General features: G+C 38.1%; 1 protein-coding gene across 1 annotated transcript in view; it reads left to right on the forward strand.

Annotated features, from left to right (window-relative positions):
- Positions 1-14,853, forward strand: part of TTC29 (tetratricopeptide repeat domain 29) — a 256,783-nt gene that overhangs the window by 206,868 nt on the left and 35,062 nt on the right. The window lies entirely within an intron of this gene.

Consider the following 14,853-nt stretch of genomic DNA (forward strand, 5'->3'; position numbering starts at 1 on the left):
GTGTCGTTTACCTAAACCTATCATATCTGAAAGTTATGAGCTAAGTACATCTGCTCATTTGTGTTACCTTAAAAGCAGTAGCTTAAATTCCATCGCTTATCACCTTTAACAAACCCTTTGCAATCTCACACTACGCACACTAATTTGCATGCAGATGAATGTTCTGTTTTACCATACTTTCCACTATGTTCCAGTGAAGGTGGGGATGCCTGAGATCTATAACCACCATGCAGTGAGTTGGACTTTGACTTGGATTGCCTTGTACTTAGTAAAGTCAGAAATAGGAGAACTGAGTATGTGTAGTGGAGATCAGGCAATTTTTCATCCCTCTCCGCAAGACTATATGGCTCTTCAATGTAAAGTAAATGAAGAGATGAAGAAGAGCTCATTGACTTTGAAGAAGAGCTTCTCATTTACTTAAAGCAGTCATAGTTCAAGGCAGGGATGGGGGACGCGGGGGGAGGGTAGGTGGCGGAGAGAGAACTCAGAAGTAGAGCACAAACAACTGAGAAGAGAATGTTTGAATTTAGTATGACTAAAGAACCTTGCACTTTAGCCAAAGACAGAAAGTTGTGCAATTAAAATAGAGACAGAGAAGTTCTGGGAACTGAAATTCCTCACTCTGAGGAACCAAAGAGGGGAGAGAACTATTGAAAAGTCAAGAGCACTGACTCCTAGGAAAACTTCATCCCTAGGGAACTGACTACAAGTCCCAAGACCAGAAATAACTTTAGCTTAATCGTTTGCAGCTCAAAACTCAAATAACAAAGCTTTGTTTGGTTGTCAAATCTGATAACTAATGGAGAACATGGGAGTATATTATTATTTTTTTAAAGGAAGGTGTTCATGTTGTCATGGAAGTGTATCAGAAGTCAGAAAAATGTGGCAAATCATATTTCATCCACACTCCTTAGTATCAGATAAGCCAGGCAAACTATAAGTCTGGGTCACTGAGAACTCAATTCTCATCTCTTTTTCAGCCCTGAATTCCTTTATGCCTATATTTCAGTAGTTAAAATTTTTTAACTGTAATGATGTGCATATGTGAAAAGTACCTTCTTCCTTAAAAGATATATTGTGAATTAATAAGTAGAAACTAAATATATATATATATATATAATGCAGTTACTTGCATTAATATGTATATATATATAAAATGCACAATCATTTCTTGCATTAATTTGGGGGGAGGAGAGATGATTGCCTAGGTTAGACAAATTATTCCTAAATCCGAAAGACTCAAAGCAGTAACCACGTGTTCATTACCACTCATTAATTAAACACAGTTAATAAAATTGATGTTTCATAGAGGCCTCATTGTATGTTTAACAGTTGCTTACTGTATACTTTATCTGAGAAGGTGATTCTTGAGGGGCTCTAACATCCATGGGATCACAGTAGAGAGAGATGGCCAGCTTTTGTTGTCTACACACTACATTGCCTTAAGAGACATTGAGACCAGCAGACAAAAAATGAAATTATACTGATCCAATAGATATACCTCTGAGAGCTTTCTATTATATTCCTACCTCAGACATTGTACCGCCATTAAATTCACACATTGAGGTCCTGGGAATCAAGCCAGCCTAACACAGAGTTTGGCTGAAATAAATCTACTGTATCAGTTTTTGCAAAAATGATTAAACTCTATGGATTCAAGATCAGTTCTATTTTTCAAGCAGTGAAAGGCAAATAAACCCTAATGTAAGAGACAAAATGAGAAGAAGCCTGGCAGAGATAAAATTGAATCACAGAGTGAAGCAAGCTGCCATAAGACGTGATTTGAGCCAGAAAACAACACAAGGTCATCAATTTGGCACTTTCGTTTTGTTTGTTTTTTTTTAATCTGCTAACAGGAAACATTTCTTAAAAGCCTTTTAAGGAGACTGTCCATCACAAAGGCACAATTTTAATCAGAATTCTTATAACGTTTCCCAAATTCCTAAAGGCAATCAGCTCCACTCAAATTAGTAACTCAGATAAATCACCATTAATTAGCTAATATAAGCCAGCAGGTGGTTTTGAGCCCAGAGACATTCCCTGGTTACTTAAATTATGTATACTACACCACACTAAAGAAAGAGTAAGTAAAAGGGAGCAAAGAGACAAGTCTATAAAAAAAATCTGTTTAGGGATAATACTCAACTAAAATCTCCTGCAACTTCTACATCTCACCCAGAGGAATACAAGGCAGCCTTGACCCCTGACTCAGAAAATATTATTCACCAACATCCAGCTCTCATTTCAACACTGATTATGCATGCGATGTACAAAGTGTGCATTGGAAGCTTACTTGAATATATTTGTTCTAGAAAGATTACCAATTACTAAAGAATAGGAGAGGAAGAATTGTTTTTCATGCATAATTTGTGACACAAGAGAATCTTCTTCATAATCTTTATGCCCTGGTGTTCTTTAATTGACCTACTCTAATTCATGTAATTGAGGGTTATTTCCTAGACTATAAAAAGAAGCAGAGGCACGGCATAGCTGCCAACCATCTAAGATTGAATTTGCAATGGAATGGTGCAGAAGATGGTAGTTTGTATTGAAAATTCCCTCGTGCATATGGGGACTACTTTCTTTAAGCCTGTTACAGAGCTATCCCTTTACTTTCCTAAACAAACAGAGAACCTTTTGACAGTCAAACCACAGACTAATTTTTGGACAAAATCACGTTAGACTTCAGACACCTAACTTTATTCTGCTCTTCAAATGCTGTCCATAGGATGTATCATGTCAAACTTCATAGCTGTAACATCTACTTAATAGGATTCCTAAGACATGAGCATAATAAAATAAGTAGGTATCTGAATCTAACTAAAGACTTCACTAAGGAAAATCAGAGTCTGACTCTTTTTTAAACATGAGGGTCAAATTTCAGTAAACTATAATATGTTGAGTAGGGAGATATACATTCGTTTTAAGAAGACCCAAAGTCTTTTTGAATGGAAGCTTCCAGAAATAAACTAGCTCCTGGGATAGGCCAAACTTGGTTCTGGGTCCTTCTCTGAGCTACCTTTGGACCTGTGATGCAGGACCTTAAATTTCTATTTCAATCACACCTGGAAGGGGGCAGAAACCAGACCAACTCAAGAAATCAGGGAAGTGAGAAGCTGACCTCTCCAGAATTCTCTAAACATACTTCCATCTCGGTGGGGCAGGGCGAGAGACAACAACCCCAAAAGCAAAAAATAAAAATTACCTGAAAGTAGTATTGTTGTTTAAACTAAAATTATCTGGAAAATACTTGTAAACCATTATTTCACTGTGTTTGAATATTTGCCGCAAGATCAAACAAAAAGGAAAATCATGACTACTTTAATTTCTCAAGTTAGGGTTCACCATCAAACAGCATAATTTCTTCCCAAATACAAATATCTAACATCATAATGTTAAGGCAACTGGAAAATCGGCACCAGCATATTTGGATTTTGTGACATCTTCAACATCCCTACTTTTTAATACAACTCGCCATCCTCTTTGGAGCAAACTAACAAGTCCTGCTTGGTGGTGCAGCCCTGGATGATTCAGAGAAGCAAATGCTGGCTTGTTGCTGGCTTCATGTATCCGTGCCCTTTGATATCTTTTTTTTAAGTTTGTAATAATGCTGTGACTACTGCTGTTCACAGATATTTTATTTATAAAATCTATCCTCCCCTAGGGCTGGTACAGAGGATCTACAAGCTGAAGGCTAGTCTGTAAACTCCACTCGCTCTAGGAGACTGAGCTGCTTTCTCTAACATCAGTTTCTGAGCTGGGTGTTTCGACAGAGTGAACTAGCTGTGCTTCCCAATCAGTATAGAAAGCAAAGCGAATAGGTTTTCCTGTTGTGGCATTCTTTAAACAAAACACATTTAGAGAAATACCTTGTAAAGTAACAGGGCCTTTTCCTTCAATGGACATGCTAGAGGCCAGTACTAAAGGCAAGAGAAAAAATGGTTTTTTAGAAACCTGTCACCAAGAAGGAATGGATCTCTTTTCCAGAAACAAAGTTTAAAAACTGCTGTTGTTTTTATCTCAGTTTCAAGGAGGGGGGGAAACCCTGTCTGAATAAGTGGATTCTTCCACTTTTTTTCACTGAAAGGATAAAAATGACCAATTAGTTAAAGGCTAAATGAATCATTTTCATGTACACCATTTTATACTGTTCTAAAAACTCTTTCAGTAAAGATTGCTTAAAGGTGCACACACAAAAGAAAAAAAAATCACCATTTCTAGATTAACATTTAAATAATAAACCTTAGGTACTTCACACTATTGACATGTGACCATGCTGTTCCAGGATTATTGAAAACAATGGTACAGCATGAGTCAAGGTAGGGTGGGAAGAAGGGCACTACATTTTGTATCAGAAGACCTGGGGTTTCCAAAGCACAAAGATTGTTCCCATCAGGTATGGTTTAAGTGGCCTTCCACCCAAGGGGTATTAAGCATGACTATAGTTAATACTAAACTATGATCTATATTTCAGACTTCAGCTAAATTTTATTTAATAGCTACAACTGGAAGGAAAAGGCATTCTTCATTTCCTCTCTGTTGATTGCCTAGCCAAGCTTTACTTACTGCAATCACCAAAGAACACGGCCATGGCCAACCACTGGAGGCTGACTTCTCCAACACCCACAGCCAGTCCCAGCTCCATGACCAGGGGTGCTCTACCTGCCTGCCTGCATTTCATTTTCCCCTTCTGCATCCAGGAGACATTAGTTCTTGCCAACAAATTTCTTCTACTTTATCTCAGTCGGCTCAGAGCGCCCTATGCCCTTTTTTCCTAGGCTGTTGCCTCATTCCTGCCTTACTCATCGGTCCCCCACAACTTCTGCCACTGTCTGTCTCAGACCTCTAATATTCCCCCAACTGAATATGACAGGAGCTTGATCAAAACTGATGATAATTCAACACCCACATCAGGCATCTGGGTCTTAATGTTCAGCATTGTCTGCTCTCTGGTTCTTTATTTATTTATTTATTTTTATTTTTTTGAGGTACGCGGGCCTTTCACTGTTGTGGCCTCTCCCGTTGCGGAGCACAGGCTCCGGACACGCAGGCTCAGTGGCCATGGCTCACAGGCCCAGCCGCTCCGCGGCATGTGGGACCTTCCTGGACCGGGTCACAAACCTGCGTCCCCTGCATCTGCAGGCGGACTCTCAACCACTGCACCACCAGGGAAGCCCTGCTCTCTGGTTCTTGATCTGTTGATGATGAATGACAGGGAATCTCTCTCCACTTTCCTTTTAATTGTTTAGATTTTTTACTCCTAAAATATTACAGCATGGGGGGACCACTCCCCATCTTCACCTCTAATACATCCCCACATGGAGTAGCCATATAGCCCACTAGCCACTCACTCCTCAACTTGAGTACAAACCACAAACCAGACATTCTCTAGGCCTTGGAAATAGAAGATGAATCAAACACAATCCCTGTCATCAAAGAGCTCATATACAGACAAGTGAGCAGATGACAGCATACTTCAGTGGTTGATAAGAAAGGCATTCATCACACCTGTGGGAGTGCAGAGAGGCTGCCACCTGTCCTGCTGTTGAGTTAGTTACTGCCTCTCCACACAATGCTCAGGGAGTAATTCAGAAACTGGGTTACACCCTTTGTGGGACTAGAATGTATATGAGAAGACAGCTTGGGAAACTTAATAGGCATTTACTACATCACATCTGTATTTGAAGAACCTCTAGCTTCTAACGCTGCTACTATTTACCTGTTCACTCTTTTCTCTCCTCTGAATCCCCTCCCCTTCCCTCCCCCTCCTTCCTTCCCTCCATTGCTCGCTCACTCTCTCTCTCACACACACATACACACGTACGCATGCACTCCAAACACACTCTGCATGGGAGCCATCTAATAAAAGCCACCTTCATTCAGAATACAGAGAAGCAACAACCAGATACGCTGAGATATTAATCGTACAGACTTAGAGGTATTTCAGAGGATATCAAGGATATCCATACTCATTCCTTTCCCCTCTTCACTCCCCGAAGCCACTCTGGCAACGCTCTTCCTTATTGATAAATAAGCCACTCTTATCAATAAGGCACCCTTCCTTATTGACAAGTCAAGTCTGGGTGACTTAGCTTTGTGGGCATTTGCTCCTCATAGCGAATGAACGTTCTAAAAGTCCCTATTATGAGGCTGGGGCTGCTCCTTTGATTAACTGTTCCATGTGAGGGAAGCTCTCACAGTGCAATTTGTAGTTCTTTCCTTTCAATCAATCCCGGATATAAAGGATGCACACTCTGCTGGTGGACCGATTCAATAATTGAGCCGCCTCCTCCTTTATGGGACAATGCAGATGAAATGCTCTGTCAATTTAAACTGACAAATCTTGGTTTTTCCAAAGCTAAGTGAGAGGCAAAATGCACTGAAGAAGGAGATTAAAGCAAACTGTAATCATCCTCAAACTATATGTATTTATGACCCCTCAACTGACACTTGAAGGAAACTGATGGGCAAAAGACATGAGTGAAATTGGACTAAATATTTCTTTGGGTGCCATAAAACTGAAGGCTGTCTTATATTCCATGCTTTGTCTGTAAGACATGAAAAGAAAAAAAAAAAAAAACACCCAGAAAAGGCAATCTGGCTGTGCTGCTTGTTCACTCTTGAACTCTCTAAACCATCCGCCTCTAATACAACCTGACACTGCTAATTTTGGCATTAAAGTTTGAAACGAAAATCAATATCTGTTTTGAGCTTGAAAACAGAGTGACTGTACCTTGGGTAGAGCATGGACCAGGCACTTGTTTTCAGTGATCTGTAAGGAAGATAATAGAAATTTTCCAGTTTGGAGCATTTAAAACACTTATTCAGATGAAATCTGATTGTCTTGAAATTCACTATGAACTGCATTCTTTCAACCCTCCTAAGACCTATCATAAAATGCTTTTCAAGCTTCCTTGCATGTTTTCCTTTTTAAAAACCGTGTTCCTGAGCACGTTTCCCAATAGACTTTACCTGGCCTTTCCTGCTAGGACAAAAGGTCTTCAACTAGTGCTGGTGGAGAGTGGAAGGCTCAGGACCAGAGGACTGATTTCTCCTGTGATGTCAGGCTGAGAACTTACCTAATGCTTTTGCTGAAAAAAAAAGTCCTGTCTGGGGAGTTTACTTTGCATTGTGTTCTCTGTTATCTTGGTTTGTTTTATATTACATTCAAATCTCTTCTGAGAAGAAAATTATATCATTAAAAGACGTTTTATGTAACGTAGGCTGTTCTAATCTAATCTTTACTTCAATCTAGTCATTTTTCCTTTCCTTTCCTCCTACCTCTTACTGCCATATGAAAAGGGGAGGAAGAGGAGGGAGGAAAGGAAAGGGAAAAGGGAAGAAGAAAGGAGGGAGGGAAGGAAGAAGGAAGGTTAGTTCACACTGATGTGTATAAACAAAAAAAATTTAGTGTTTCGAAATATTTATTTTATTTATAATTATTAGATATATTTGCTATATAGACTGAGTTCTATACCATCCCAGCTGTAAAAAGTGCAAGGATTGTCTCCTTCCAGAAAAAGAGAAGTATGGGAAGAATCCTAGTGTCCCCCTCTATAAAATTCTTTAGTAGCTCCAGCAATATACATTCTATTGCTATTCCAAAAGTGACAGAAATAAATTCTTCTTTTTTAACCAAAATGTCACATTCCTTACCACTCTATATCTGATCTTAACTTTTAACTTGAGCCTCCACACACACCCATTAATACTTAGACAGCATCCTTTCCCCAAATGCTCTACGAAGGATAAAGTTAAAATGTATACGGTAAAGGGTGAGAGTGCCTTCCACGCACAGATACTTTCTTGAAGAGTAATACTATTGACAGCTTAGTATGCATCCTCCCAGGCATGTTTCTATGCAGCTGAGTGCGTGGTTTTGGTTTTTTGGTTTTTGTTTTGTCTTATTTTGAAGTATAATTGACCTACAACACTATGGAGATCCAGGTGCACAACAAAGTGACTTGATATTTCTCTACATTCCAAAATGATCGCCACAATAAGGCTACTTACCATCTGTCACCATACAAAGATATTACCATGTTACTGACTATATTCCCCATGCTATACATGACTAAACATGTGACTCGTTTATTTTGTAACTGGAAGTTTGTACCTATTAATCTCCCTCATCTATTTCACTCATCCCCTCAACCCTGACAGACACCTGTTTGTTCTCTGCATCTGTTAAGTCTGTTTCTGCTTTGTTATGTTTGTGCATTTATTTTGTTTTTAGATTACACACACAAGTGAAATCGAATGGTATTTGTCTTTCCTTGTCTGACATTTCATTTAGCATAATACCCTCTAGGTTCATCTATGTTGTTGCAAATGGTAAGACTTCATTATTTTTTGTGGCTGAGTAATATTCCATTTTATATATATATATATATATATATATATATATATATATACACACACATATCACATCTTCTTTATCCATTTATCTATCAATGGACACTTAGGTTGCTTCCATATCTTGGCTATTGTAAATAATGCTGCAATGAATATAGCAGTGCATATATCCACTCAAACTATTGTTTTTGTCTTCTTTGGGAAAATACCCAGCACCAAGGGAGGGAAGTGGGAGGGTGGGGGGTGGGATGAACTGGGAGATTGGGATTGATGTATATACACTAATATATATAAAATAGATAACTAATAAGAACCTGCTGTATAAAAATAAATTAATAAAATAAAATTCAAATCAAAAAAGAAAATACCCAGAAGTGGAATTGCTGGATCCATATGGTAGTTTTAATTTTTTGAGGAACCCCCATACTGTTTTTCATAGTGGTTGTAACAATTTACATTCCCACCGACAGTGCATGAAAGTTCCCTTTTCTCCACATCCTCAGGACTTATCTGTCTTTTTGATGATGGCCATTCTAACGGGTGTGAGGTGATATCTCACCATGGTTTTGATTTGCATTTTCCTGATGATTAGTTATGCTGAGCATCTTTCCATGTGTCTGTTAGCCATCCATATGTCTTTGGAAAAATATCTATTCAGGCCCTCTGCTCATTTTTTAATTGGGCTGTTTGGTTTTTGTTGATGTTAACTTGCATGAGTTCTTTGTATATTTTGAATATTAACTGCTTATCAGATATGTCATTTGCAAATATTCTCTCCCATTCAATATGCTGCCTTTTTGTTTTGTTAAGAGTTTCCTTGGTATGCAAAAGCTTTTTATTTTGACGTAGTCCATTTGTTTATTTTTGCTTTTGTTTCCCTTGCCTGAGGAGACATATCCAAAAGAATATTACTATGACCAGTGTCAAAGAGAGTACTGCCTATGCTTTCTTCTAGGAGTTTTATGGTTTCAGGTCTTACATTTAAGTTTTTAATCCATTTTGAATTTATTTCTGTGCATGGTGTGAGAAAGTAGTCCAGCTTGATTCTTTTGTGTGTAGCTATCCAGTTTTCCCGACACCATTTATTGAAGAGACTGTATATTCTTGCCTCCTTTGACATAGATTAATTGACCATATAAGCATGTGCTTATTTCTGGGCTTTCTATTCTGTTCCATTGATCTATGTGTCTGTTTCTATGCTGGTACCATACTGTTATGATGATTGTAGGTTTGTAGTATAGTTTGAAACCAGAGAGTGTGGTACCTCTATATTCTTCTTCCTCAAGACTTTTTGGCTATTCAGGCTCTTTTGTGTTTCCATACAAGTATTTTAATTATTTGTTCTAGTTCTGTAAAAAATGCCATTACTATTTTGATAGGGACTGCACGGAATCTGTAGAATGCCTTGGGCTCTGTGGTCATTTTAACAATATTAATTCTTCCAATCCATGAGCACAGTATATCTTTCTTTGGTCATCTTCAGTTTTTTTCATTAATGTTGCATGGTTTTCCAAGTACAGATCTTTCACCTATTAGTTAGATTTATTCTTTTTGATGCAATTGTAAATGAGATTTTTTTAATTTCTCTTTCTGACCTTTTGTTGTCAGTATATAGAAATGCAACACATTTTGCATATTAATTTGTATCCTACAACTTTATTGAATTTAGATTGCCAGCACCAGTGTCCTAGTGGTAGAGTGAACTCCCAAAAATGGCTGCCGCCCATGTCCCTGTCTGCTGCTGCCAGTGTCCCTGTCCCTGGAGGGAGTCCCAGTTGCCTCCTACCTCTCCAGTAGGCTCTGCAAATTCAGCAAGTGGGTCTGACCCAGGCCCCTTTCAAAATACTGCCTCTGTCATAGGTCTCAGAGCTGGTGAGGTTCTGCATGAGCCCTTTAAGAGTGGAGTCTGTTTCCTACAGCCCTCTGGCTCTCCTGTACACAAGCTCTGATGGCCTTCAAAGCCAGATGTTCTGGAGGCTTATCTTCTGCTACAGGACCACCAGGCTGGGGAGCCCAATATGGGGCTGTGAGCCGTCGCTCCTTATGGAAAACCTCTGCATTTTTAAAAAATACTTCACTTATAGTGTAAAGAGACACCAGTGGTCTCTCAGAAGTAAATATCTAGGTACACTGAAAAGCTGTTACATTGTGTTTACATGCTAATAACAGCCTGGCTTGTTCAAATATTATCTGAAAATCATCAGTGTAATAGTTCTATTTCCTCAATCTCTTATTTGAGGTCTAGAGAAAGCCACTCAGGAAGACATTTTTCGTAGGCGTTTGTCACTCTTAAGATGAAAACCAGTGATTTTAAACAATAAGTTATCCATTACTACAGCTAGATAACATAATAACATAAAATAGGATCAGTAAATAGATTTTTTTAACATCTTTATTAGACTATAATAGCTTTACAATGGTGTGTTAGTTTCTGCTGTATAACAAAGTGAATCAGTTATACATATACATATGTCCCCATATCTCTTCCCTCTTGCATCTCCCTCCCTCCCACCCTCCATATCCCACCACTCTAGGTGGTCACAAAGCACCGAGCTGATCTCCCTGTGCTATGCGGCTGCTTCCCACTAGCTATCTATTTTATGTTTGGTAGTGTATATATGTCCGTGACACTCTCACTTTGTCCCAGCTTACCTTTCCCCTCCCTGTAACCTCAAGTTCATTCTCTAATAGGTCTGCATCTTTATTCCCGTCTTGCCCCTAGGTTCTTCTGACCATTTTTTTTCCTTTTGTTTTTAGATTCCATATATATGTGTGAGCAGACGGTATTTGTTTTTCTCTTTCTGAATTACTTCACTCTGGATGACAGTCTCTAAGTCCATCTACCTCACTACAAATAACTCAGTTTCATTCCTTTTTATGGCTGAGTAATATTCCATTGTATATATGTGCCACATCTTCTTTATCCATTCATCTGTTGATGGACACGTAGGTTGCTTCCATATCCTGGCTATTGTAAATAGAGCTGCAATGAACATTTTGGTACATGACTCTTTTTGAATTATGGTTTTCTCAGGGTATATGCCCAGTAGTGGGATTGCTGGGTCGTATGGTAGTTCTATTTGTAGATTTTAAGGAACCTCCATACTGTTCTCCATAGCGGCTGTAACAATTTACATTCCCACCAACAGTGCAAGAGAGTTCCCTTTTCTCCACACCCTCTCTAGCATTTATTGTTTCTAGATTTTTTGATGATGGCCATTCTGACTAGTGAGGTGATATCTCATTGTAGTTTTGATTTGCATTTCTCTATTGATTAGTGATGTTGAGCATTCTTTCATGTGTTTGTTGGCAATCTGTATATCTTCTTTAGAGAAATGTCTATTTAGCTCTTCTGCCATTTTTGGATTGGGTTGTTTGTTTTTTTGTTATTGAGCTGCATGAGCTCTTTGTAAATTTTGGAGATTAATCCTTTGTCAGTTGCTTCATTTGCAAATATTTTCTCCCATTCTGAGGGTTGTCTTTTGGTCTTCTTTATGGTTTCCTTTGCTGTGCAAAAGCTTTGAAGTTGTATTAGGGCCCATTTGTTTATTTTTGTTTTTATTTCCATTTCTCTAGGAGGTGGGTCAAGAAGGATCTTGCTGTGATTTATGTCATAGAGTGTTCTGCCTATGTTTTCCTCTAAGAGTTTGATAGTTTCTGGCCTTACATTTAGGTCTTTAATCCATTTTGAGCTTATTTTTGTGTATGCTGTTAGGGAGTGATCTAATCTCATACTTTTACATGTACCTGTCCACTTCTCCCAGCACCACTTATTGAAGAGGCTGTCCTTTCTCCACATTCCTGCCTCCTTTATCAAAGATAAGGTGACCATATGTGCGTGGGTTTATCTCTGGGCTTTCTATCCTGTTCCATTGATCTATCTTTCTGTTTTTGTGCCAGTACCATACTGTCTTGATTACTGCAGTTTTGTAGTATAGTCTGAAGTCAGGGAGCCTGATTCCTCCAGCTCCATTTTTCGTTCTCAAGATTGCTTTGGCTATTTGGGGTCTTTTGTGTTTCCATACAAATTGTGAAATTTTTTGTTCTAGTTCTGTGAAAAATGCCAGTGGTAGTTTGATAGGGATTGCATTGAATCTGTAGATTGCTTTGGGTAGTAGAGTCATTTTCACAATGTTGATTCTTCCAATCCAAGAACATGGTATATCTCTCCATCTGTTTGTATCATCTTTAGTTTCTTTCATCAGTGTCTTATAATTGTCTGCATACAGGTCTTTTGTCTCCTTAGGTAGGTTTATTCTTGATATTTTATTCTTTTTGTTGCAATGGTAAATGGGAGTGTTTCCTTGATTTCACTTTCAGATTTTTCATCTTTAGTGTATAGGAATGCCAGAGATTTCTGTGCATTAATTTTGTATCCTGCTACTTTACCAAATTCATTGATTAGCTCTAGTAGTTTTCTGGTAGCATCTTTAGGAGTCTCTATGAATAATATCATGTCATATGCAAACAGTGACAGCTTTACTTCTTCTTTTCCAATTTGGATTCCTTTTTTTTCTTTTTCATCTCTGATTGTCGTGGCTTAAACTTCCAAAACTACGTTGAATAACAGTGGTGACAGTGGGCAACCTTGTCTTTTTCCTGATCTTAGTGGAAATGCTTTCAGTTTTTCACCATTGAGGACGATGTTGTCTATGGGTTTGTCATATATGACCTTTATTATGTTAAGGTAAGTTCCCTCTATGCCTACTTCTGGAGGGTTTTTATCATAAATGGGTGTTGAATTTTGTCGAATGTTTTCTCTGCACCTATTGAGATGATCATATGTTTTTTCTCCTTCAGTTTGTTAATATGGCTTATCACGTTGATGGATTTGTGTATATTGAAGAATCCTTGCATTCCTGGGATAAACCCCATTTGATCATAGTGTATGATCCTTTAATGTGCTGTTGGATTCTGTTTGCTAGCATTTTGTTAAGGATTTTTGCATCTATGTTCATCAGTGATATTGCCCTGTAGTTTTCTTTCTTTGTGACATCCTTGTCTGGTTTTGGTATCAGAGTGATGGTGGCCTCATAGAATGAGTTTGGGAGTGATCCTGCCTCTGCTGTATTTTGGAAGCGCTTGAGAAGGATAGATGTTAGCTCTTCTCTGAATATTTGATAGAATTCGCCTGTGAAGCCATCTGTTGCTGGGCTTTTGTTTGTTGGAAGATTTTTAATCACAGTTTCAATTTCAGTGCTTGTGATTGGTCTGTTCATATTTTCTTTTTCTTCCTGGTTCGGTCTCGGAAGGTTGTGCTTTTCTAAGAATTTGTCCATTTCTTCCAGGTTTTCCATTTTTTGGCATATAGTTGCTTGTAGTAATCTCTCATGATCCTTTGCATTTCTGCAGTGCCAGTTGTCACTTCTCCTTTTTCATTTCCAATTCTATTGATATGAGTCTCCTCCCTTTTTTTCTTGATAAGTCTGGCTAACGGTTTATCAATTTTCCTTATCTTCTCAAGAAACCAGCTTTTAGTTTTATTGACCTTTGCCATCATTTCCTTCATTTCTTTTTCATTTATTTCTGATCTGATCTTTATCATTTCTTTAATTCTGCTAACTTTGAGGGTTTTTTGTTCTTCTTTCCCTAATTGCTTTAGGTGTAAGGTTAGGTTGTTTATTTGAGATGTTTCTTGTTTCTTAAGGTAGGATTGTATTCCTACAAACTTCCCTCTTAGAACTGCTTTTGCTGCATCCCATAGGTTTTGGGTCATTGTATTTTCATTGTCATTTGTTTCTAGGTATTTTTTTATTCCCTCTTTGATTTCTTCAGTGATCTCTTTGTTATTCAGTAGTGTGTTGTTTGGCCTCCATGTGTTTGTATTTCCTACAGATTTTTTCCTGTAATTGATATCTAGTCTCATAGCGTTGTGGTTGGAAAAGATAGCTGATACAATTTCAATTTTCTTAAATTTACCAAGGCTTGATTTGTGACCCAAGATATGATCTATCCTGGAGAATGTTCCATGAGCACTTGAGAAGAATGTATATTCTGTTGTTTTTGGATGAAATGTCCTATAAATATCAATTAAGTCCATCTTGTTTAATGTATCATTTAAAGCTTGTGTTTCCTTATTTATTTTCATTTGGGATGATCTGTCCATTGGTGAAAGTGGAGTGTTAAAGTCCCATACTATGTTTTTTTTACTGTTGATATCCCTTTTTATCACTGTTAGTGTTTGCCTTATGTATTGAGCTGCTGCTATGTTGGGTGCATAAATATTTACAATTGTTATATCTTCTTCTTGGATTGATCCCTTGATCATTATGCAGTGTCCTTCTTTGTCTCTTGTAATAGTCTTTTTTTTAAAGTCTATTTTGTCTGATATGAGAATTGCTACTCCAGCTTTCTTTTGATTTCCATTTGTATGGAATATCTTTTTCCATCCCCTCACTTTCAGTCTGTTTGTGTCCATTGGTCTGAAGTGGGTCTCTTGTAGACAGCATATGTACAGGTCTTGTTTTTGTATCCATTCAGCCAGTCTATGTCTTTTGG

Source organism: Globicephala melas, chromosome 5 (assembly GCF_963455315.2).
Source record: "Globicephala melas chromosome 5, mGloMel1.2, whole genome shotgun sequence".
Lineage (NCBI taxonomy): Eukaryota > Metazoa > Chordata > Mammalia > Artiodactyla > Delphinidae > Globicephala > Globicephala melas.